This window comes from Hyaena hyaena, unplaced genomic scaffold (assembly GCF_003009895.1).
Source record: "Hyaena hyaena isolate Hyena2069 unplaced genomic scaffold, ASM300989v1 scaffold_92, whole genome shotgun sequence".
NCBI lineage: Eukaryota > Metazoa > Chordata > Mammalia > Carnivora > Hyaenidae > Hyaena > Hyaena hyaena.
The window spans coordinates 1,956,281-1,971,388 of NW_024080723.1; the positions used below are offsets into that span (position 1 = coordinate 1,956,281).

The 15,108-nt window shown below is 38.8% G+C and overlaps 1 pseudogene; it reads left to right on the top strand.

Annotated features, from left to right (window-relative positions):
- The first annotated feature begins 8,273 nt into the window (after nucleotides 1-8,273).
- On the top strand, nucleotides 8,274-8,475 carry LOC120233442 (annotated as a pseudogene).
- The last annotated feature ends 6,633 nt before the right edge of the window (nucleotides 8,476-15,108 follow it).

The following is a 15,108-nucleotide window of genomic DNA, read 5'->3' on the forward strand; positions in this document are numbered from 1 at the left end:
TTCTTGTGAAAAGATAAAAGAGTAATATTATAGGCCACCATCGCCACAGGGATTAAAAACAATTTTTTTTGATGAGACTTACTTTTCCCATGATCAAAATAAGAATTTTATTAATATTTAGAAAATAATAAATCATAGGAAAAACTGGGAATCATAGAAAAGCAAAGAGACTAAAACAATTACCACTAAGCAATGCAAACATTTTGGTATATTTTCATCTGGATTTTCTATGCTTAGTTGTGTCATTGTTTTTGTGTTTAGTTTCCTTTGGTTGTTTAGTTTGTTTCTCTTGGACATCTTACTCCTAATATGTAAAATTACATGACAAAGGGGAAATAAAGCTGCAGATGGAATTGAGTGGCTAATCAGTAGACCTTAAGGAATGTAGATTCTCGTGGATTACTTAGGTGTGCCCAACGTAACAATGCAGGTCTTTAAAGGTAGAAGAAGGGGGCAGAAAAGAAAGCCAGAAAGATGGTAGCTTGCTGGAGAAGAGGACCACATGACAAGGAATGCAGATGACTTCGAGATACTGGAAAGAGCAGGGAAATGGATTCTCCCCTAGAACACCCAGGAGGAACGCAGTCCTGCAGACACCTTGATTTGAGGCCATTGAGATGTATCTCAGACATCCGACCTCTCGGACTGAGATAATACATTCATATTGTCTAAGCCATTAAATTCATGATAGATTTTTACAGCAGCACTGGGAAGCTAATACAGTATGCACACACAGATTTTAAAATTTATTATGTTATAACAGATGTTACAATACATACCTACATGTTATTTTAAACTTTTGCAAACAAATTTGTAACAGATATCTCATAGTTTACTTAATCATCCTTTTATTATTGGCTATTTAGAATATTTCTATTTTTTATTACAATATATTTTTATTAGAATATTTGAGCAGAAAGGTTTTTGTATATTTTACATTATTTCCCTAGGATACATTCACAAAAACAGAATTAATGTGTCAACGTGTAGCAGCAGTTTTAGGGCATATTGGTTGTGAGGAAGGACGGAGGAAGACTGTGGAATTCACATTTTGCAATCTCAGATTTTACCAAAGTGACTCAAAAGAACTGAGTAAATAGACCCCTACCTCCTTTACTACATCCCTCAGTTACCCAGGGAGGTGATAACCCAAAAAAGAAGGATCAGGCAAATTCTGAAAATCTGGGTGACCGCCTCACAGAAGACTCAGGTGCAGAAAAGCTGTAGAGTGACATCATTAACCTGGGACAGAGGTAATTGATGGAAGGTGCAGGATTTAGCAGAGCTTCTGGTTGAAAACACATCTCCTTCAAATACATTTAAGAGTGACAATTTATGCAGTTAGGACCCATAGAGGACAGTGACCATCTTGGGATGAGGCCTCACAGGGTGATCAGCACAATTTTCAAATACAAGAAGGTATTTTGAGGAGGGATAAGAAATGCTTCATCTGTTGCCATGAATCAGGTGCTTGCTAATTCCTAGCAAGAGAGAATTTAAAATATATGTTGGGACCAATTCTATTATTTTGAATATGATATTTGTAATCAGCTGCATGGTAACCAATCTGTTGCTCTTATTCGTTAGGGGAGGTTAAGTGATTCCCAATAAATCCTGTTATTATCTTCCTAAAGGGTTACAATAATGAATATCTTCAGGTATTTTTATTTTTATATTTTTATTTTTAATTATTTGTTATTATTATTATTTTAAATTTAAATCCAAGTTAGGTAATATATAGTGTAATAATGACTTCAGGAATAGAATTTAGTGATTCATCACTTACATATAATAGCCAGTGCTCATCCCAATAAGTGCCCTCCTTAATGCCCCTCACCCATTTAGCCCATTCCTCCCACCCAACACCCCTCCAGGAACCCTCAGTTTGTTCTCTGTATTTAGAAGTCTTTTATGGTTTATCTCTCCCTCTCTGTTATATTATATTATGTTTCCTTCCCTTCCCTATGTTCATCAGTTCTGTATCTTAAATTCCACATGTGAGTGAAATCATATGTTTGCGTTTCTCTGATTGACTTATTTCGTTTAGCATAATACACTCTAGTTCCGTCCATGTTGTTGAAAATGGCAAGATTTCATTCTTTTTGATTGTTGAGTAATATACCATTGTATACACATATTACAACTTCTTTATCCATGCATCAGTCAATGGACATTTGGGCTCTTTCCATACTTTAGCTATTGTTGATAGTGCTGCTATAAACATTGGGGTGCACGTGCCCCTTCAAAACAGCACTCCTATACCCTTTAGACGAATACCGAGTAGTGCAATTGCTAAGTCATAGGGTAGTTCTATTTTTAATTTTTTATGGAAACTCCATACTGTTTTCCAGAGTGGCCACACCAGTTTGCATTCCCACCAGAAGTGCAAAAGAGTTCCTTTTTCTCTGCATCCTCGCCAACATCTGTTGTTTCCCAAGTTACTAGTTTTAGCCATTACGACTGGTATGAGGTGGTAGCTCATTGTGGATTTGATTTGTATTTCCTTGATGATGAGTGATGAGAATTTTTTCATGTGCCTGTTAACCACCTGAATGCCTTCTTTGGAAAAGTGTCTATTCATGTCTTCTGCCCATTTCTTCCCTGGATTATTTGTTTTTGGGTGTTGATTTTGATAAGTTCTTTATAGATTTTGGATAATAACCCTTTATCTGATGTGTCATTTGCAAATACCTTCTCCCCTTCCATTGGTTGATTTTTAGTTTTGTTGACTGTTTCCTTTGCTGTGTAAAAGCTTTTTATCTTGATGAGGTCCCAATGGTTCATTTTTGCTTTTGTTTCCCTTGCCTCCAGAGACATGCCAAGTAAGAAGTTGCTGCAACTTATTTTGTTTTTAATTTTTTCCAAGATATTTTTATAGCTAGGTACCCTGGCCAAGTTGACACACTTGAGAACTGTATTCAAAATGCCCACTTCAGAGTGTGCAGACCAGGTACATATGCCTTCTGCTTCTTCCTTCTCCCAAACGCATATGGAATATTGCCTTTGTCTGGATGTGCTACGCACCACACTGTCACAATCTGACTTTGTGCTTTCAGAGGCTAGTCCTTGAACAAGGATAAAATGATGCAAGCAGTTGGAAAAAAAGGGGAAAAAAAAGGAATGTGAAATCTTTCAAGCTATTTCTTGGGTTCCCTAGATAACTAGCAGAAAGGAGATTTTAAACTCTTAAGCCAATCTTAATGAAATAAAGAAGGTTTGATTCTTAGATATGCAGGAAGAAGTAAAACTGGGGAAAATAAAAGAACTCAAAAGTCCAAGCATTATGTCAATTATTAGGTTTTAATTTTTCCATTTATTAAAACTTTCTCAGCTCTCAATTCCTCCTCTTTACTAATTTTACAGATAATTTCACTTCACCTGCCATGAAAAGGTAGATCAGGACAGGCTGGAGCACTTGTTAGGGTGTCTATGGACTGAGAGGTGCTCCCACAGGGAACATCCCTCCAGGAAAGATGCTCAGCAAGAAACAGCAGGAACACCACCGAGTGGAAAATGTGTCATTCCGGGATGGAGTTGGACCTTAACTCTGCGGTGAGCTGGTATAAAATTAGAAAAGGAGAGGGGCGCCTGGGTGGCTTAGTCGGTTAAGCGTCTGACTTTCGCTTAGGTCATGATCTCGTGGTTCGTGGGTTCGGGCCCCGCGTGGGGCTCTGTGCTGACTGCCAGCTCGGAGCCTGGAGCCTGTTTCAGTCTGTGACTCCCTCTCTCTCTGACCCTCCCCTGCTCACGCTGTCTCTCTCCCTCTCTCCTAGAAATAAAAAAAAAAATTAAAAAAAAAAAAGAAAGAAAGAAAAGGAGAGCATTAGTGTTGACCTAGAAGGACTTATGTAAGGTTATAATTTCATTAGAATATCTTTTTTTTTCCCTTGAGTGAGTTACGTTTTATATGGGACCGCAAGCAGGATGGGGCTATTAGAAGTATTCATTTAAACTACTAGGAGTAATAAGAAAGAGCACTGAAAAGAATGGCACCGGATTCTCAGGAGCCAGCCGGCAGGAGCTCTGTTTTATTTTTCCAGGATAGAGACATTGGCTTAGAATGAAGTGGATTTCAAACTAATCACTTTCATCCTAAATGATCTTCCCAGGAAGAAAAAGCTATTAAGCCATCAACGCAGCCTCCTCCCTGTTCCTCACCTAGGTATTAAAGCCAAATGTTCGCAGACCCAAGGACCTCATTTCCAAGAGAGGCCTGGAGGTCAACTATCTTGCTTATGGAATCTCAATTTGCAAACATGGTCCAAATAGTTACTAAAAACTTAAATTCCTAAAATATCAATTGTCCAGAGATAAGATGTTTTGGACCCTGATGCGATGTAAAAAAGTAGAGTATAAAGCCACTTTGGAGACGGGAATTTGCAAAAAACAGTATCTGAATCTATAGTTGTTTCAACATTGAATTGGGTGAATAAATTAAGTATTCTAATTCCTCACTCTTGCTTTGCATATGTAAATATGGTGTTTTGTACTTGTAGAATTGTTTAGATAATTACAGAGTTGGATTCTGAGCTCAAAAATCAAATCTTTCAAGGCACATTTGGCTGAGAAAAGAGTGGGACAACTGTTTTCATCCTTGCTTTTTTGGGTTATGAGAAAAAAGGTTTTTTGGTCAACTTCCGTTATATTGCAGCCTACCTCTCCGAGTGAATTGGCAGTTTGTGTGTGGAAATTAATGAATCAGAGAGAAAACTAAATGGGGATTTTTTTTTAAAGGGAGTGAGATTAATACAGAAAGATGTCCAGCAGTGTGTAGGTGCCAATACTCACGCTACTGGGAAGTTTCAGGGGCTTTGTACTCAAGGGATGCTCAGGGCAAGGGTTGAGTCATTCATTGGTTTATTCAATAAGTATCTACTGAGCACCCAATAGGTGACAAGCAGTCTGCTAGGTCCTGGTAGTTCAGGAGTGAACAAGGTAGGTGAAAGTCAGGCCCGGTTGGAGAGGGCCCAGAGAGAGGATCACCTTGAGGCCAGGAAAGTGCGGTGGTAGTGCTAACCACTAGAAAGCACATTTAAAAAAAAAGGTTTATTTATCTTTGAGAGACAGAGCATGAGCAGGGGAGGGGCAGGGAGAGAGGGAGACACAGAATCTGAAGCAGGCTCCAGGCTCTGAGCTAGCTGTCAGCACAGAGCCTGACTCGGAGCTCAAACTCACGGACCATGAGATCATGACCTGAGCCAAAGTCGGACGCTTAGCCGACTGAGCCACCCAGGCGCCCCAGAAAGCACATTTCTTAGTTTCTGTTTCATTGGCGCACTATACCAGGCAGGTGTCTGAAAAAGTCTCCAGAACTTTGTGTATCTCCCATGTTCCCTGGACCTAACAAGGCAAGGGTTGGGGCTGGAGACCATACTCCAGAGATTTGTCCTTTTGAATATATTTTGATGATCCAGGTCTGAAGTTGTTCAAGTAGGGTTAGACCATTCATATACATAACTAACAGTTTTTTAAGTTTCTCTGAGATTCCAGAACCGAAGAGGTACCATGGAGGCAAAGTACTCACAGACTCTGATCTCATGTAGTTTTGAGGCTAGTGAGAGAGGCAGACATAATCAAATAACAGAAGAGACAAAAATATGATTACAAACTGAGATTAGAAGTTCAAGGATCTGCAAGAGCACAGATTGGGTGGGGGGTGGGTTCGACTGTGCTGGGATCTGAGGGGAGAGTAGAATGCAGTAGGGGAGTGGGAGGGAGAGGCTCATTCCAGAAAGAGTCCAGTCTTTGAGAGTGTCTGGGACTGGGGAGGAAGAAGACCGTTTTGGCTGGACTACAGAGAGTGTCAAGAGTAGCAAGAATGGTAAGATTATAAACAGGGTAGGCAGGAAAGGCAAGTACAAAGAGACAGAGAACCCTCTTGATGCAAGTTGGGCAGCTGGTGGTTTCTACCAAATTCAAAGACACTCTCTCTGCTTCTAGTCTAAAGAGTGGGGTGGTGGGGTGGTGGGAGGAAGCATTAGACAAATGTTTTTCAGAGTTAGGCTAACATTAGGCAGATTTACTGAACGAGAGTAGTTTGTTATAACATTGTAAGTTCAAATGGAGTAACACGCTATCATGGAATACAATGCACCGTTGGTTCCCCCACACCCAGCTACTTTCTTTATGTCATGAGCATAAAGAGTGATTTGATAACATATTTCCTACAATTTCGCACAATGCTTGCCTGGAGTATGCACTAAAGAAACCTGCTGGTAAATTAAGGCCAGTTTAATCACGATAATCACTTCCCTGTAGACTATATCCAAATGAAGACCTTACGTACATGATGGAAATCTAAGCACAGGGATGCAGGAGACAGATGAGGGTCATAACTACATAATTTACATGTTCATCTCAAAAGCTGAGTTGCCTAAGTGCCGGAGAACATTTTTTTTTTCTTTTGTAACACTTGCATTTGTTTCTACTCATTCTCTAATTTCCCCCAAATTCTCATTACATGTCATAATATTGCAGGAAGATACTGTAGAGTTACTTATTTCATAACTTAGCATAAAGCTTCACTAATTCAATTTTATGATGACCTTTATATATATATATATATACATATATTTATTATGTATACATATATAATTTATTGTCAAGTTAGCTAACATACCATGTATACAGCATGCTCTTGGTTTTGGGGGTAGATTCCTGTGATTCATTGCTTACATGCAACACCCAGTGCTCATCCCAACAAGTGCCCTCTTCAATATCTATCACCCATTTCCCCCTTCCCCCACCAGCCTTCAGTTTGTTCTCTGTATTTAAAAGTCTCTTAAGGTTTGCCTCCTTCTCTATTTGAAACCATTTTTTCCCTTCCCTCCCCCCATGGTCTTCTGTTAAGTTTCTCAAGTTCCACATATGAGTGAAAACATAGGATATTTGTGTTTCTCTGACTGAATACCCTCCAGTTCCATCCACGTTGATGCAAATGGCAGGATTTCATTCTTTGTCGTTGGCAAGTAATATTCCATCATATATATGAACCACATCTTCTTTATCCATTCATCAGTTGATGGACACTTGGGCTCTCTCCATAATTTGGCTATTGGTGAAAGCGCTGCTATAAATATTGGGTACATGTGCACACTGTGAATCAGCACTCCTGTATCCTTTGGATAAACTCCTGGTAACACTATTGCTGGGTTATAGGGTAGTTCCATTTTTAAGTTTTTGAGGAACCCCACACTGTTTTCCAGAGCAGCTGCACCAGTTTGCATTCCCACCGATAGTGCAGAGGGTTCCCATTTCTCCACATCCTCACCAACATCTGTTATTTCCTGAGTTTTTCATTTTAGCCACTCTGACTGGTGTGAGGTGGTATCTCAGTGTAGTTTTGATTTGTATTTCCCTGGTGATGAATGATGTTGAGCATCTTTTCATGTGTCTGTTGCCCATCTGGATGTCTTCTTTGGAAAAGTGTCTATTCATGTCTTCTGTCTATTTCTTCATGGGATTATTTGTTTTTCAGGTCTTAAGTTTTGTAAGTTCTTTATAGATCTTGAATACTAACCGTTTATCCAACTTTTCATTTGCAATATCTCTCCCATTCTGTTGGTTGCCTTTAATTTTGTTGATTGTTTCCTTTGCAGTGCTTTTTATTTTCATGGGGTCTCCCAGTAGTTCATTTTTGCTTTTATTTCTCTTGCCTTTGGAGATGTCAAGCAAGAAATTTCTGTGGCTGAGGTCAAAGAGGTTGTTTTCTGTTTTCTCCTCTAGGGTTTTGATGGTTTCCTGTTTCACGTTTAGGTCTTTCATCCATTTTGAGTTTATTTTTGTGAATGGTGTAAGAAAGGGGCCCAGTATCATTCTTCTGCATGTTGCTGTCCAGTTCTCCCAGCACCATTTGCTAAAGACACGGTCTTTTTTCCACTGGATACTCTTTCCTGCTTTGTCAAAGATTAGTTGGCCATACATTTGTGGGTCCAACTCCAGGTTCTCTCTTCTATTCCACTGGTTTATGTGTCTGTTCTTGTGCCAATACCATACTGTCTTGATGATTACAGCCTTATAGTAGAAGCTAAAGTCCCGGATTGCGGTGCCACCTGCTTTGGTTTTCTTTTTCTACATAACTTTGGCTATTTAGGGTCTCTTGTGGTTCCATACAAATTTTAGGATTGTTTGTTCTAGCTTTGAGAAGAATGCTGATGCAATTTTGATTGAGATTGACTGGGGAACAAGGTTGGGAAAAGAGTAGGATTTGGTGTGGGGCTGTTGTTTCTACCGTCTGTGGTCTCTGCATCTTTGGCAGAACTTCCAACCGTGCTATGTTGGGACAGAGCACCCAGAAGTTTACCACCTCTGTGGTCTGTAGGAGCCACCATGGGGAGGGCCCAGGGAAGAACTTGCCATTTTCAGTGGAAAACAAGTGGCGGTTGCTAATTATGATGACTATGTACTTTGGATCTGGATTTGCTGCACTTTTTTTTTTTTTTTTTTATAGTAAGGCACCAACTGCTTAAGAAATAAAGATGTTTTAGTTAATCCATTAAACATATGTGAAAAGGCTCATTTTAAGAGGTGCAATCTCTTTGAAAAATGGATCAAACTCTTGAATTCCACATACTCAATATGTTTGTAAATAAACCCATGGCATGAAAAAAAAAATGGAAAGATGTTCTATGGTCATGGATTGGAAGAACAAATATTGTTAAAATGGCAATACTACTCAAAGCAATCTACACAGCCATTGCAATTGCTTTCATTTTTTACAATAATTACTGGCATTTTGGCATAGTTCTGAGGCATTTTTTGATGTTAAACCCTAAGACTTTATGATGGTAAGAATTTTGTTTGCATGATTTGCCTTCAAAAGCTGTATCTCATCTGAAAAAAACTTCAAAGTCATTTAAAGAGGTGATCTTACATATACTTATGCTCTCGTATCAAGGCCAGTGTCCTGACTTAATAAATCCCTTCCTGTTTTGGATTGAATTGAAAATTTTTATTTATTTTGTTTGGGTTTAAAATAGCAGTTTTCAAACAATGGTCCATACAAGCTTGGAAGTACATAAGGCATTGCAGAAGCTACAAGGTCAGGGCAACCTTTAAGAGAATCAATTTCCAGATCCTCAAGCTCTACATTGACTCCTTCCTAAAATGAATCTCCCAGAGAGAACGGCTGTGGTAAGCCAGTTATCCTTCTTCACTGCCCTTCACGATCGCTCTCCTTTATTCTGTAAAGAAAAGCATGTGTCTGACCCATCTCTAATCTTATTGTACTGCAGGACAGCAATATTCGAGACTGCCTGGCTCCTGTAAGAGAGACACAGAGCAAACTTTGATAAGAATTACTGATGCATGCTGCAGCCTATTTCCATATTATTTCAGCAACAAACGCATGTCTTCCTGTCTCAGTTTATTTCACAAGGAATTTGAATTTATAGGAGATGTAAGATGTGATTTAATGTGTTCATTAAAATAAGTAAGGAAATCAGACATATTTTTGTTAGAAAGTAAGTTTGATTTGGTAGATTGGTTTGACAGTGAGGACAACATTTGACAATTAGTTCTACGGCAGACATTTTCTATAAATTCAATAAGTTAAATTTTTGACTCCATTGTTTTGACAAATACATGTTTTAAATATGTCAACATAAAATATGTAGGTAAATATCTCCTCTGCAATAATTTAAACTTACAGTAAAAGTTCTAGAAGTCAACTTAAAAATACGAGAAGGCTCATGGATTGAAAACATTAGCTGATAATAGTAATAGAATGTGTGGCAGCTCAAGGAATGAAAGTCTTTCCAACTTCTCACTAGGAAAATGATTTAGCAATAACTACTTTAAATATTAAGTAAATAGGTTTCTTGAAGATTGATAATGTACATATATATGTATACATTTCTCACAATTGTTCAGGGGACAAATGATGGATTCACTGAGTTGTTTTATTGACACTGTTCTCTTCTTTTCGGGGAGCATAGGCTATCTTCTCCTGGAAATTTGTCTTCCAGGGGTTGAGAAACATCTGTTATTTCAACTTTTAAACACTCTGAAGTCAGGACCAAGAGCATAGTGTTTTAACTCTGGATATGCTACTGAAGGGTCTATTTTCTCACTATAAAAGTAATGTTTGTTGTAGAAAATTTTGAAAATATCAAAAAGGATAAGGAAAATACAATTAACCATGTATTTCCACTTAGCTATATATCCTTCTATTCAGTTTTCTATGTATAGAAATCACTTTCTTTGTTTTCTTAACATTGGAATTTGACTATTACCATTGGTAACTATTTTTAAATTTCATTCAGCTGATGAAAATGATCCAGCTGATCATTTCCCCTTTTTGTTACATGTTATTCTACAAAATTATTCCTAATGATTGAGTAGTATTTCATTGGAGGGAGGTACCATGATTAATTCTACATTTCTCAGACTTGAGTAACTATATGGATCCTTTTCAAAGGAAAAGTAAATTCTCACGCTCCCCTCAGGGTTGACTTAGGTTATTTTTATTATTTTGTTAGTCACCTATGAAGAAATATAAAACAAGGATTAATTCTTCATGATCCTCACTTGTGTACACCTATAAGACCAACACAAATCTACATCTAAATTTAGATATAAAATCAATGTAATTAAAATGCCAACAGTCATTTAAGGGGAGAGTTGATGTTTAATAGTAGGATGATAAATGTTTTATATTTTCTTTTTTGGCATGGTTCATTTGATTTTGAGTCTGACGGGTCATCATCTGAATCATCTTGATCATCATCATTATTATGTTTCCTTCTAATAATAAACTCATTTTAAGCCAGACATCTATTATTATCATGGGTCAATCAATTTAATGGTACACCTCAAAATAATGACAACACAAGTTTAAACAAAAATTCTTTACTTCTAAACTTATTCTTGTTATATACAAAGAGAGCTCCTCACAGTGTCAGTGACATAGTGACAGCTGTTTGCCAGGTAATAACTCAATCCTTCTACCTTTCCTCTTGGAACTGCCCTGCCATCTTTGTTCTTAGAGTCCTCCATGGAGTTAGCCTTCGCTGGCACTACCAACGTAACTGTGAAACAAACACACACTTGGACACTGAAAGCAGAGCTTAGCTGTGAGTTGTAAGTTAGTCTACCAGATGGTCCAGAATATCTTGACATCGACATTTTTTAGATTACCATCGAAATAAAAGCACAAAATTAAAAACAAAAAACTTCTTTCATAACCCAGACCCTCAAATATAAAGCTTTTGGAGACCCAAGTTCGCCAAATTCTCTATTGCTTGATATCTGGTATATTCTTTTTCTATTGCTGCGGTAACGAATTACTACAACCTCCTCATTTTAAAACAACACAATTTTTTAAATCGTATAATATTAGAGATCAGGAGTCCTAAACTTATGGTGTCAGCTCAGCTATGTTCCTTTCGGAAACTATGGAGCAGAGTCTGTTTCTCAGCTTTTCCCAGCTTCTACAGATCACCACATTCCTCAGTTCGTGGCTCCTTCCTCTATTTTCAAAGAGCATCATTCCAACTCGTGCATTCATTACCACATTACCTTCTATAATGTTGGCTCAATCTGTCTCCCTTTTATAAGGTATCTCGTGATTATACTGGGCTCATCCAGATAGTCCAGGATAATCTTAAGATCCTTAGTCATACCTGCAAAATCTTTTTTACTATGTGCTGTAACATATTCGTAGGTTCTGGGGATAAAGACATAGACGTCTTTGGGGAGGACATTATACAGCCTACCGTATCTGAATACTAGAAACTCTCATCAGAAATGATTATTCTTTCAAGATAAACTTCTAGTACTGTAGTGTATAAACCACAGGGTATGTATGTTTGTTTGTTTTAAAGGCTTTATAATGCCAAATATCCCTCTGGAAGGGTTGTACCAAATTGCACTCTGACAACAGTGTGTAGAGTAACTTTTCCTCTTCCTTGACCACAACGGGTATTATTATTTGTTAACAATCTTTTGCTGTTTATAAGAAAAAAATTGTTGTTTTATTTTAAGATAATTTGACGTTAAATATTTTGATGACATTGGACCTTTTAAAATATATTTACTGGTCACATGAAAAAGGAAAACATTTAAAGGGATAATTTTGTTAAGAATATACTGCTTTTAGGGGTTAACTTTGTTGTACAGAAACCACCTAACCTGCAAGTGGTACCTTTCTAAAATTATAGTATCAGGAAGAAAATGCAGAATGCCTTTGAGTTGAAGTTTATATCTTAGAATGTTTAGGAGATTGTTTAGATAAATTCAAGGACGATTATGTTCAAGAGGAAATTAACTCAGGCCAGTGTGGCTTGTGTAGAGAGTTGTATGGCCTTTTACCTGGGATACTCTGGTTCCACATGGATGCGTGTCAGGGCGGGAGGGTGTCACTTGTTGCTGCCGCACTAGGCTGTGGTCTTCTCTGCAGGAAAGCATCTTGTGATGCAGTCACATCATTGCTTAATCGGAACTAGCTCTTTTGCCTGAGAGCAATTATTACGTCATAATTATAAAAATATGAGTGTCAGAAAAACTTTGTGAATAGATGGACATCTGAAGGATTTTTGTAAATGGTCATAACACACAACCCCTGCACTCTTATTGAATAAAAATTTTAAATTCACATAAGCCACATAAAAAACGACAGAGAAAGTCAGGATGAAGAAGCACTATTTCCTAAAGCTTTCTCTATCCTCAGGATGGTTGAGAAGTCAGAGGCTTGGGATGTTAATAACAGAGGGTCTGGAATGATAAGACTGAACACATTGGATAAAACGTGCAGGGTTTTAGAGCTTGCTAGGTTTCACTCGCTTATACAGACTTTATTCTTTCTCCCTCCAAACTTGTTCCCGAATTAGGAGGATGGGCACAAGAAAATGAATTTAACCCTAAGGAAACCATCCTAAGCTAACTGCTCTCAAAGTGTTGGGAGCCAGCAATATCCTTTCTTTCTTGCTGAGGCTCACTGGAGCTTTGCTCTCCTTAAAGAAGCCAAGTGTCAGTGGTTTTCTTCCTTTAAGATCTCGGGGAGGAGGCTGTTTTTAGCTGAGAGCTGCTGCTTTGCCTATCACTGCAGTGCTGTGTAGGATGCCTGGTAGAGAAGGCAGCTGGGGAGGAGGAAGTCAGAAAGTGAATGTGTGTCAGGAGGAAGCTCTGGAATAGAAAGGGAATGTGCTAGGGCTTATGCACTCAGCAAATGCAGCTTTTAGGCGTAGCGGGCCAGGATGCCTTTGGCAGTAACTAGCTTTCTGGGCTTTCATTTGTTTGGTGTGCTAGGAAGATACGATTTATTTGTGCCGTTGCAATGATATTGTGAAGTTAAAATATATGTTTTCTGGTGCATAGTAATTAACAACAGTGGCTGCACACTAGAATAGTCCAGGACTTAAAGAATGCCAGGCATCTTATCAGCTACAGCCAGCAGATGGTGATAGTGTACCATGAAAAAGCAGATAAATTGGGCTTGGTGACGCTGGGCGGTTCAGGTTTGTTTTGCTTTGTTATTTAAGCTTGACAACACCCATGTATATATTCTGTGGGGGCAGAGTGTTTGAGCCCCGTCTAATCTTAAACTTGTTTTATGGTGATATCATTATTTTTTACTGCTACAAATTAACTGTCGGTTTCAATCTACCCCATGTTTCAGCTGCCTTCTGGGATCATCTTGTCAGTTACGCAGCTTTCCAATTTTATGGCTGAGATCAAGAATGATTCCTTAAAGGCACATGGGAAACAATATGTCGTTAGAATGAAATGTGGCAAAGTTGATGTGAGCTTTGCTACATGGCCGGTACTGTAGGTGTGCAGGAAAAATAGGTAAGGGCAAACCACTAAGGCCCCGATGCAGTTTGAAATGCGAGTGTCTTGACATTGACTCAGGTGCGATCATTCATGCAAGTATTGATAGTGGCCTGTCAGTGGAGTGACATGGAGCCAGACTGAGTTCCAATATTATCTTATGGAGTTGTGTTCACAGTTGTGAAAATGCAAAGAGGAGCTTTTGGGAGACTCAAGTTCCAGGTCCCTAGGAAATTCTTCCACTACGACATAAAGTAGCACACAAAGTCATCTTTCTTTCTTCTTTGCATCTAAGGCCTCTGGAGTGCCTACCAGGTGCTGTAAAGTCCTTGTGAACTTGCTGGGCAAAAACTTGATTGCTGCCTAATCTTTTCTTGAAGTGTAAGAGCAAAAAGAAATTAAGATCCTCTTTGTAGGGCTGGTGGAGCATCATTGATTGATGTTAAACTTGAAGGAGAAAAGGGTCATATTCCATCTTGCCCCAGTCAAAGAATTCCATCAGTAACACACTGTCATAAATCTGTCACTGGCTTCTACCAGCAGCTAACACACTGTCCAAGGATGTACTAAGAGACAGGGAGAAATCCCGAAAGCCAACAAAAGAAAGGCCAGCCTGTTTTCCACATGCTGAATGAACAGAGTGAGCCTGGGGGTAAGATCCCTTCCAAATTATCTGGGGTCTCCTAAATGTGTGTTACTGTAGCTTCCTACGTAATGTGACACTTGCTCGTAGAATTTGTTCATTTTTATCAGAATTGAGTAACAATAGCTCTGTCCTATCATGCTCAATATGAGCCAGGCTTTTCCCAGGTATTATTTCAATCTTTATAACATTTACTCGAGCCATGCATTATGAGGATACTCTTTCTACATATAAGATAATAACCTCTTTAAGGTTGATTAACGTGCCTGGTAAATAGCCAAGCCTGGAGTTAACAAAAGTCTGTCCGTGATCTTCCCACTTTGCCCTTCACCCTCTCCACTGAAACATTGTTTGCTCGAACACTGTTCCGTTGGCTAGAACAGCTATGGGAGAGAGAGAGGCAGCAGTCCCACAAGTTGTGCTGGGAGCATGACAGATATAAAGATGCCAGGCAGAAGGCTTAATATATTAGGTCCCAAGGGGTCCCATCACATGGTCAGCAGCGCTTTGGAATGCTGGAAAACAAAATCAGCAGACATGGCCTGGAGGTTTAGCCCGCAGAAATGGGGTGGCTTGTTCTGAGCAAAGGCTTCAGGGCAGCAGACAGACTGTGGAGTTAAAGGCAGAGAAACAAAGCGCAGTTAGAACTGCCATACCAGAAAGATCTTTGCTTGAATACAGGGTGTAGGGGACGGATA